The following is an 11,195-nucleotide window of genomic DNA, read 5'->3' as shown; positions in this document are numbered from 1 at the left end:
AGCCACGTGCCTCGTACATCTTCTTGCTTTGAGTTCCTCCTTTGTTCCTGTCACAAAGCCTCTTCAGGGTCGCAGACTCACTGGCCCATGTTCCTGTGGCTTTTGGGGCCTGGATGGGATGGGGAGGTAACTTCTACACACCGGACACCATGGGACACTCTGCTTCCGTGTTTCTGAACCCCCGTCCTCTCCCGCGTCCTCTCCCGCGTCCTGTCGTCCTTTCAGCTGAGGCTCTGCCTGGGCTGAGGGAGAGGCAGGAAGGAGCGGAGGTAGAGTGGGGAGCCTGGGACACCTTGCATCTGAGATCCCTTGGCTTCCCTTTGCCCTTGCCCTCTTCATTCGACTCAGTTAATCATCATCGAGTCCTAGGAGGTAGGGAAGCTTTTGCTTTCACTCGTCTCATATTCTTCTAAAACTTTTGTATCTGACCTGCCTAGGATTTTAAAATGTACGAACCAAAAGATAAGAGCATTTTTCTGTCCTGTCACCCTCACTCTGTAGGAATGAGTGTCCCTGCTGTTTGGGGGTGGGCATTACGTACCCAAGAAGCATTTTCCATCCTCCCTCCCTGGCAAAGCCCCAGTTTTTTCAGGGGACCTGCCTGTTCCCTACAGTGACTCACAGCCTAAGCCACACCCAAGCCAGTCATGGCCCCAGTCTCCTTGCAGTGACTATTCCAGTGTAGACCAGTGTGGCCATCCCAGCCAATGGGACACAGGAGGGCACCTGCTGGAGGCTGCTGGAAAAGGCTTCCTCACTTACGATCGGAAGAGTTTGGTTCTTAACGATGCTGATAAGTCACTGGGTTAATCAACCTATCTTGAGACTGCTTATCATATTAATACATATGTGAGTTAAGAAATCCCTTATTGTTTAATTTGGGGTATTTGGGGTTTTCTTTTATTTGGAGTCAAAGCATCCTAACTGATAAAGTGGGAAGGGCAAAGTTTATGAGGAAAATGCAGGGGAAAGAAACTGTTAATGTCACCTCTGCTAATATTACTTACAGGCTGTGAGGGACAAAAGGGCCTGGAAAAGGGGGGACTGGATCAGTAACTGGACACGAATGGCAGGGGCTCACCCAGGAAGCCAGCTCTGCACGGCTACTGTGGTGTTTTACCTCTTTGTACCTGACTGATGATCTATATGGGATCTGTATGCATTTTTCCTCATTCATTCATTCATTCATTCATTCATACATGTTTACTAAGAATGTACTACATGGCAGACAGTCCATGTATATACAGCCTTCTAGTACTCACGCTCAGACCTATCTACTGCGCTCCTACTGTGTTGGAAGCAGCTGTTCTGAAAGCTTGCTGTTGCCGTGACCTTGCCCTAGGGAAAGCATAAAAGACAGGAAGGTTTGCATCATGGGAGAGCACCATGTAAATGGCAGCCGAATATGTCATCCTAAAACATGCTACTTTGGCATGAGGATTATTTGGAGCTGAAGGCAGTTGAGAAGAAGCAGATACAAGGAAAGCTTCCTGCCCTCCCTCTATTTGCCTAAAAGCAGGACATAGATTTGCAAATGTGTCCCTCCTTCCTTCTCTCCCAGGAAGGGCAGAAGTGAATTACTAGAGGCAACTCTACACCCTTATCCTCCCAGAGACAGCACTTGAGAAACGCACACAATAAACCCGAATATAAGTAGCCCTTATCTACCAGTAGCTTTCCCACATATTTGCCTTCTCACAATTTGCTGCCCCTAGAAACTCAAAAGTCCTTTCTCCTTAGTCTTGTCATTTCTCTAGAAAGTTATTCTTTCGTTATAAGATGCTCTATATAAGCCCAAGCTCTGCCTACCCCTTTGAGTTACGCACCACCAGGTGTTCCCACATGTAAGCAGGATGCATGTGTTAATAAACTCCTGTTTGTTGTTTTCTCATTAACCTGACTTTTGGTCTAACACATAGGGCCCCAGCCCGAGAACCTATGACGGGTGGAGGAGGGAGGTCTTCCCTCCCCTGTGTGTGCACACCCCACGCCACGCCTGCGAAGGCGTGACCAAGCCATCACAACAGCCATTCCTGTTGAAGTTACTGCCCACTTATTGGAATTTGCAAGAGAAAGGAAATATAATTGGCTTTCCTGACCTAGTCATCTGGGACAACAGTCGGAAGCAAGGCCCAGATTCAAGGTAGTAGCTGTGGCCATGGGATTGGACCCTCTGAGCTTAGTGGATGAGGCTCTCAGCCTTCCAGAAATGACCTGCCATAGTACTGAGGTGTTTAGTAAAAATGAACTGTATTCTCATCTTGCGGGGTTTTTTTTTTGTTTTTGTTTTAAATTTCCATCGAGAAGTGAGAGAATAAAGAGAAACTCTCAGTCATGGCTAGGCACAGGCTTCCTGCTGTGGCCAGAAGCCCTGGAAAATGATGACATTTTATTTACATTTCATTTCTCTCCTCCCCCCCCAGCCCCCCGCCTGACGTGTTTGGATACAGTACATTGTGCTTTGGGAAGAGCAGAGTCACAGTGTGGCAACCACTCTTGGCTGTATCTGGAGGGAACATTTTACTAACATCAGGCTCCCGATGTAATAAAGGCCCAGCAGAAGCTGAGGGCTCTGACTGGTCAATAGCCTTTTGCCCATTTGGCCAGAGTACCCTGGAGAGCTAAGCGCATTCTCTCTGAACTCTCGCTTGCCTGCCAAGGGCCTGGGCAGAGGAACAAGGGGCATTCCATGGGCAAGGATTTGCAGTCTGGTTGGAGGGTATCCTGTAGCCATTTATTTCTCCATTTCTAAACTGCTTAAATGTTGGACAGCCAATGCGGAGTCAGGAGCAATGCCTTGTGGCTCAAAGCAAGTCCGATTTCTGTCCCTCTATGGTCTGACATCTGTCTTGAAATAGCCTTAACTTCACCTTGGGAAGCACCATCCAGACTTATGATGGTGTGTTTTAGGGGTGGCTGTAGTCCCTCTGCCTTTGTTTTGACCATATTTTTCCAGCTTCATTTTGCAATTGTGGCCTCATGTCCAGATTCAGAGAGTTCAGTGAACTGCCCTGAAAGCCTGTTTTTGCAGGGAGACACTATTTCGATTTGGAGGTGGGTGGGTGAGGGCGGAATGCAGTTTGGAGCAGCTGCAAATTGTACATGGCCATCAGATGCTCTTTGTAAGGAGTCCCTGGAGAGATTTTGTGCCTCCACAGACTCCTGTAGCAAACAATTTGTCTGAAAGACAGCGTTTCAGCAGGTAGGGCATTTGAAGTTTGCATTATTACTACCTATTTCAACTCTTAAGGCAGAGCCGGCTTCTGGCATAGGAGGAGAAGGTGCTTCCTACCTAAGCCACCCTTCCTTTATTTATCCAGAATATGCCTGCCATCAGTCCACCAACCTATGTAAAAGCCCTCACACTGGGACCTTATTGCTTTGGGTGAACATAGCTCCTTTGAAAAACAGAACTGCAGAGATGATGGCGAGGAAACACTGTGGTCAAATGATCCTGACTTCTCCACCTATAGTTGTGAGATCTTGGCTAAGTCATTTCCTGTATCCAGCTTCCCTTTCCCCATATGCAGAAGGTGGGACCATATTTCTAAGTTCTCTTCCATGTTGGCCTTTGGTTACTATATGATTCTACCCAAGTTCAAGGCTTTCTCCTTTTGAAGTCCTCCCTAATCACTTCATCTCTCAGTAGTCTGTCCTCCTTTGGAGCCCGTGTCACATCATCTAATACTTGACCCTTTGCCTGATCTTGTACTGCTTTCTACTTTTTCAGTGTAAGTAGTGGTGCTTGGACAAGGTGATAAGCTCTTTGAAGGCAGGGAACATATTCTTTTTATGCCTCTTAACACATCATTGCAAATTTTTGGGCTAATAAAGGTACATGGCTAGAATTGTTATTTTACATAGTCTTCATTACTTTTTATTTTGTAAGAAGACCGTAATAACATAGTAATTCTGAATCTCCTCTGAGGTAAACATAGGCAAGTCTCAGTTTTCCAGGTGAATAACAGTAGTGATATCTCTGAGGTAACAACTCTTGACACTTTTCAAAGATTTGACATTTATTATGTCATTTTTAACCTCTCAAAAACTCTGTGAAGTAGGTACCTGTTACCAACATGGTTATCTTCATTTTATGCAAGATGCAATTCAAATCCCATTTCTTTAGCATCACACAGTTATTTAGTAGTAAATAGGGGTCTGGCAGCCACACTCCATCCTGACTCCGATTTTAGTGTTTTTCCTGTTGTTCTGTACTTCAGTTGCTTTGTTACTTCTTTTGTTTCTGCTGTTCTGATTAGTTGATTTCCACTATTGTGTCTTCCTGGTTATGGATCTGTTTTTCTGTGTTTGTTAATCTAATTGATTCCTTCTAATGTGTTTCTCATTTCAGTCCTTGTACTCTTGGTTCTGCTAGGTTCTTTCTTACACTTTCTTACTCTTTGTTGAAGTTCTCCATAAGTTCCTCTGTTCCAATTTCAATTTTGGTTAATATTCTCATAACTGTTTCTTTGAGTTTTTTATCAGGCAAATCACTATTTCCATTTCCTCAGGAGCCCCCGCCCCGGGAGATTTTTGTTTGTGTTTCTTTATTTGAGAGATATTCTTCTGTCTTGCCATTCTGTTTGACTTTCTGTGTTTGTTTATATAAATTGGACAAAATACCTGTCTCTCCCAGTCTTGGAGAAGTGGCCTTATGCAGAAATAGACTGTGCAGCCTGCGTGCGGGGTGGTTTTGACAGGCCGCTGGGAGCGGAGCTGGTACTTAGGTATCCACGGCACTAACCAATCCAAGCCCGACTGGCGCTAGGTGGAGGGGCCAGGTGTGTGTAGTACTGCCCTGTAGGTCCTGCTTGCTTCCTTTGTTCGGGGGCAGAAACGGGCCCCGGCAGTGTGTCCTGGAACACACTACAGTGACCTTGCAGGGAGGCCAGAGCACCTGGCTAGAAGCCCTGCCCAGCCTGTGTAGGTGGAGGGGGACGTAAAGAGGAGCTCACTGGTCCTGTGACCCGAAGCTCCCCTGTCTTCCTATACAGACAGACTGTATAGGGAAGCTCTCCTGTCTTCCCTATACAGTCTGCCTTTGATTTGTTGTAGCCAGTTGTCTGGCGCAGAAGCAACCGCTCCGTCGCCTTGCATGCCGGGTAGTTTGGGGACGCCCTGGGAGCTGAGCATGCGCTTCAGGCACCCGCCGCTCTGCGTCGCCATCCTGCGGCAGACGCAGCCCCGGGCTGGGCGGCCACGCCCGCAGGAAGAGGCCCTGCTGATCCTGGTTACTTCCGCTATTGGGAGGTAGCGTTCCAGGCCGTGGAGCTGTGCTCGGACATCGTGCAGGTAGGCCGCAGCCCGGAATAGAGCTCCCGCAAGGTCCAAGTGGACAGGAACGGAGGTCACCCGTTGTGTTGCCCGCTCCTCCGCTGCTCTGGGGGAGAGTTGCCGTGGCTCCGGGAAGGCTCCCGGGGCCTCCCAGCCTTCTGTCTTCAGTTTCCTTTGCTTGTTGTCCGAGGTTTTGTGTTCAGTGCTGGGTTCCCTCGCGCGGGCGCAGGCCCGGGCCTCATTGCTCCCTGTAAGCATGTGTATTTGATTTTGCCCACGGTGGGGGTCGGGGGGGGGGCGGGGAGGGGGCGAGTTCTGTTCCTGCTGCACCACGGCCATGTTGGACCTCCACTTGCGCATTTCTTTTGAATGATGAGTGCCAATTATATGGATTACAGTGAAAGGGACTAAAATAAGGACTGTGGGTTCGAAAGGGGAAGTATCGGTTTAGGGTTAGGGACTCAAGTTCTGGACTCTTATTAAAGATTTGGGATTAAATCTCCAGTCTATAAGCTGTCAATTTTTAGCTGTGTGACCTTGGGCAATTTAATTAAAACTACCTGGTCCAGAGCGTTTCATCGTTAAAATGAAGATTACAATAATACCTACTACAAGGAATTTGGAGGATTACATAATGCACTTGAAGAGCTTAAGTGGCTGGGCACATGGTGGTGCTTCATAGCTGTTAACTGTCATGAGCATCGCCACATGACATTAGATCACTGGCCGAACAGCCTTGGGTAATCACATTTGTGGAAGAGCCTGGTTCTTCTTTTGCTATCAGTATTTTTGCTTCTTTGGAGTGCCCTGAATTGGCTAAATCAGCTTTTTATAGAGCTGCTGCAGCTGTTGACCAGCACAAATAACTATGGAACACAGAGTTACATACGATGTTGGGAAGAGAATTAAATGGAAGATACTCATACTGTGTATTCTCAGACTTGCTCCTGTGCTTACCCAACTACCGCTGGTAAAGGACCATGTCCTTAAAATTTTTTTCCCGATTGCTGCAGATGGATACTTTTGTAAAATACAATACAGATATTTCAACAATGTTAATGGCTCTACATGTTTCTAAGTGCTTACTCTCACTTCTCTGTTGATATCACTGTAGGGGTACCACACATGGAAGGGCACTCTTCTATCCCGAGTCCTTGCAGGCCGCCCTCTCCATGGCCAAGATCGGAGTTGGTCTGACTTCAAAGTGCTCTCCGAACCCAGAAACCAAGATCCGTTTGCAGGGTAGTTTTGAGTAGAAGATGGTTTGCTATTCCATTTAGCTCAACGAAAGTTCTCTTGAGATGCTGCTTTTCTGATAAAGCATGTGTGCTCAGGCTTGGAAGTTTAATTACCTGAGAGTGAAATAAAAGATTTCAATTCATTAATGCAGTCCAATTTATCCAGTAAAATCCCTAATAAGCAGGGAATGGAGGATGAAGATGAGGACTCAGAGTTGGATTAGACTGTAGCAATTTTCTGAAGGATGAGCTGCCCCAGGAAGCATCAAACTTGATTACTTAGTCTCTAATTTGGAAAGTGGAGGTGATAAGAAATTAGTGAAATTATGGGAGAGCCATTAATGAGAAGCCAAATGAGGCCAACTGTATGGGGAAGGACGAGGGAATGTCATCTAGAATTTAGTAGGATGGTAGGTAGATAGTCTCTTTCTTTTTATCCTTTGGCATCAAGCAGTTTTTATTTGTTCATTCATTCATTCGGCGGATATTTTATACCTACTTAGCTATCTTTAATGCTTTAAATATATCGCAAGAAACAAAAGCACCCACTTTATAGCCTATTGGGGAAAACAGGCAATTCAACATGCATTGCAGTCAAGAGTGATTTTACTGGAGCACATGTTAAGGGAGTCTAATTTGGTCTCTGAGGTCAGAGAAAGGTTATAGTCCGAGGCGTTATCCAGATTACAGGCAAGAAGTTCCTAGGCAGAGGAAACAGCATATGCAAAGACCCTGAGGTGTGAGAGAGCTTGGTGCATTTAGGGATCTGAAAAATGCCCAGCTTGGCTGAGAAATAAAGGTAGTGTCGGGGGACGGGGACCGTGAGAGGAAGTAGACGATGCAAGAGAGGATGCGTGGAGAGCCTTGTGAACCACATGGTTGGTCCATTAACCGTGAACACAACTGGAGCCCAGCAAAGGATTGAAAATAGGAGTAAAAAGTGGTAGATTAGATTTGTGTTGTAGAAGTATTATCCTGGCTTCTGTGTGGAGAATTGCTTGGAGCCTGGGAGTCCCGTTAGGTGATCACTGACGAGATCTGAACTGCTGTGGCCTGGGCTAAGGTGGTAGTGGTGGAGATGGAGAAAAAGGGATTGAGGATAAGCAGGCAGGACTTGCAGTTTATGGAATATGGGGGGGGGGTGGGCAGGGGGGGTGGACGCAGTAGAAGAGAGCTCCCCAGGTCCTTGGGCTGGGCTACTGGATGCATGGCGATGCTGTTTATGGAAGGGGACCCAGAAGTGTGCGTGTGTGTGTGGGTGGGAGGAGGCGGGGGAGGGGGTGTGGAGATTTGGTTGAAAGTTGAGTTGCACTTTTGACATGTTGACTGAGGTTCTCGCGGGAAATCTTACTGTGGAGGTTGATCCTGTCAAGCACATGCATGTGTGGAACAGAAGGCATGTGTCATGCTTTAATGATATCATTCAGCGTCACATTGACTCCTGCCAGTCGAACCGTCTGTGTGCCGTCTTGTGTGGTTCCATCTCTTTCAATGGTTGATGTCCGCCTAGTAGGGGTGGCTTACTCCTAGTGAATTTCCGTGACCTAGATTGTGAGCTGATTCTGTCAGCCTCCTTGTGGTCAGAACTTGGCCTGGAGCCCTGCCTCAAAAAATGGTCAGAGGGCCAAAGATGAGATGCATTTGTACAGGTGATTGCTTGACCTGTTACCTTGCCTGATGGCTGATGCTGTGGTAGCCCACTTGCTCTCATCCTGGGCTGGCAGAGAAGTATGGGCTACAAAGACTTCTGAACACTGCTGCTTGGAAATCAGTTCATTGCTAAAGAATCTCAGTTACTATTTGCATTTAATATCTGAAAAAGCAAGAAGAGGGCTCTCAGACACAAAGAGACAGACCGACCAACACATGAACGGGCAAACCCGTGAGAAGGGCTGACAAACGAAAGAAGAGTTGGGGAGTCTGAGCTAAGATGGCCAAACCGGTGGAGTTTATGTTGTTTCTTTTTATTCCTTTACTTCACTGGTGTCCTCATTTTTATTTTTATTTGTCCCCTGGAGGTTTATGATCCTGGATCACGTCATGTATTTCTTCTCTCCCCTGTTCTCCAAAGTGAGCTTTCTTCTTCATCTGTCAGAACCTGCCTGCCCTGGGTGGCGCCGCTGATCTCAGGAGCCATTTCTGCACTGAGGGATTTAACTGGCGACTGCTCAAAGACACGTTTCTTATTTTAAAGGAATCTTCCAATGTTCAGGAATGATACGGGTGTCCCCTGGGCTTCACCTCTGCAGGGGAAGTGATACTAGCAGGGGGTCTCTGCTGGCCAGGAAAGTTGATCAGAAGGAAAGAATGGAAAAGATATTTATTTCTGTTATCAGCAAAATCAGTAATACATTCATTCCTCTTATAGAAAACTTAGTACATATAGGTTGAAGTGAAAACACCACATTTTTCATATCCTAAAAGAACCCTGTTGGAAATTTTTTTTTATAATGATGGCCATTTTCATTTCTTAGCACAATTTTTTCGTTATATTTTTTTAAACCACTTTATTGAGATATGATTGACATACAAAAAGCTGGCCATATTTAATGTATACAACCTGGTGAGTTTGGAAATAAGTATACACCTGTGAAATCATCACCAGAATAAATGCCATAAAATATATTTATCACCTCCAAAAGTACAATTTTTGGAGGTTTGAATAATATGGTTGTGTTATTATAAATGTAAATGTGATTTTATGTCTCCTTACTTTTCCTTAGTTTTTTAAGATTTTTCACATTATCAAAGGCTGTTGAAGAATATACTATTTAATATACTTGTAGTATTATGTAGAAAGCCCTGTTGGACTTAATTTAGCTTAAAGTGCCTCAACTTTAGGACAACTGTTACAGTTATTTCCATTTTTCCTTGATAAATAACACTGCAGTGAAAATTTTTGAAGGATAGATGTTACCTTTAATTTTTGCTAACAGCTTTTTACTCCTAAGACAAATGTTATCTGAGCCCTTGTTCTGCGGTTTTTCTCTGAGTCTTTACAAGGTCCTGCTCTGCAGAAAGCCTTCTTTCCCTTTCTCCCCAGCGTAGCTCAGATGCCATCATTGGTGAAGCTTTCCTGGGTCTTACGACTGATGGCGCCCTTCTCTGGGCTCACCGAGGCCTTGTTTTGGCCGTGGATCACCTCGAGTTCCCTTAGCACCCCCCACGCCCTCCGGTCTCACGTCCAGACCTGTCCCTTTGTTAGCGAAAGTTCTGGTGGCGGCTCTAGAGTTGCCCCTCACAGCACCGGCTATAACACAGCCTAGTGGCTGCTCGGGGGTTATTCCCTCCCGCGCGCGCCTCCTCACCGCAAGGTCAGGGGGCTGTTCCACTCCCACCGTGCTCTGCCCTAAGAGCGGCACACTGCGTCGGTGCCCAGGAAACCTTTATCTGCTAAGTGAACCAAAGGATGGCCGAATGATCTTCCTAAAATATTCTCAACGTAAACGTCTCTAGAGAGGAATACCAAGAACTGCTTGTCTTTAGTTCCATTTGTTCATAACCTAGGCCAGCTTTACAGCCAGCTGGCACTGAGAGCTTAGATAAGCCCAGCTCTGCGCTCCCCTTCTTGCACGCTTTAGCTCATTTAAAGCTTATATGGGTCTTATGCGGTAGGTACTGCTAAGCCCTCCTTCGTGTTAGATGAAGAACTGGAGGCTTAGAGGGGTTATTATATAACTTGTCCAAGGTCACACAAATAGTAAGAGGTGGGACTGGGATTTGTCTGACTTGAATTTAAGTTTTCAGTCGCTATGTGATATCTTCTGGAATGTTCTGGCTTATACTAGACCGGAACCGCTCTCCCCATAACCTCTCTCTTAATGGAATTAGGCCTCTGTCTTGAGCTGTGGGGAGCTAGGCTGTTGTTCCTCCATCATCATACCTCTCTCTCCTCAGCACGCAAAGGTTTAGCCACCTTCCAAATAGTCCCCCAGCCAAGCTTAACCATCCCCAGTTCCTCCTATCATTCCGCTTGGGACTACAGTGTAAGTTTTCTGAGCCTTGCTTGGTGCTTTTATTTTCACTTGGTCACTTTAATTTTCCCATGAATGAGTCAGTTCCTGCACCTGGAAGGGGGAAAGGTAGATAGCAGGGGAAAAAAAGAGTAAAAGAAAAAGACATGCATGTGACCTCTTCTGCCCCTTACTGGCTGGGTGAGCTTGGACAAGTCCGTACATTCTAAGTCCGCTGATGGAATCCCTACACTGCTTGGCACCCCGTAACTAACAGATCGGGTCCCCCCTCAACCCCTAGCCATTTGCTGCCTGCAACTGAGAGAGGTTACCATCTTCCGACATCCCTAGAGGTGTTGGCTGAGTGCTTTTTATGATCCTGTTTTGCCTGTATGGACTCATTGAATCCTCCCAGCAACCCGATGAGGCAGCCCCTGTTGTTCCCACTTCACAGATGTAGCTGAGGTTGTCTTGCCGAATCTCCTGTCACCGGTTAGTGGAGGAGCAGGTGGTCCTGCAGCAGAGAGGGCTGTGCTCCCGGCCATGCGGCCTTTCCGCCTCAACTTTATAAACCCATCTGTAGGGACCTTCACAGCCGGCATGCGTGAACGACTCAGCTTATCGCCTTCCACTCTGAGTGACTGGACTCCTCCAATAGACTCCTATCTCCTGGCCAGTCTTTGCCGTCCTTGCCTGCCCTCCCTCACAGGAGTTATTAAAATGGGAGCGT

Source organism: Pteronotus mesoamericanus, unplaced genomic scaffold (assembly GCF_021234165.1).
Source record: "Pteronotus mesoamericanus isolate MK-2021 breed Mesoamerican mustached bat unplaced genomic scaffold, CSHL_Meso_final contig_2, whole genome shotgun sequence".
NCBI lineage: Eukaryota > Metazoa > Chordata > Mammalia > Chiroptera > Mormoopidae > Pteronotus > Pteronotus mesoamericanus.
The sequence above is the reverse complement of the archived record's forward strand: the minus strand, read 5'-3'. Positions refer to the sequence as shown.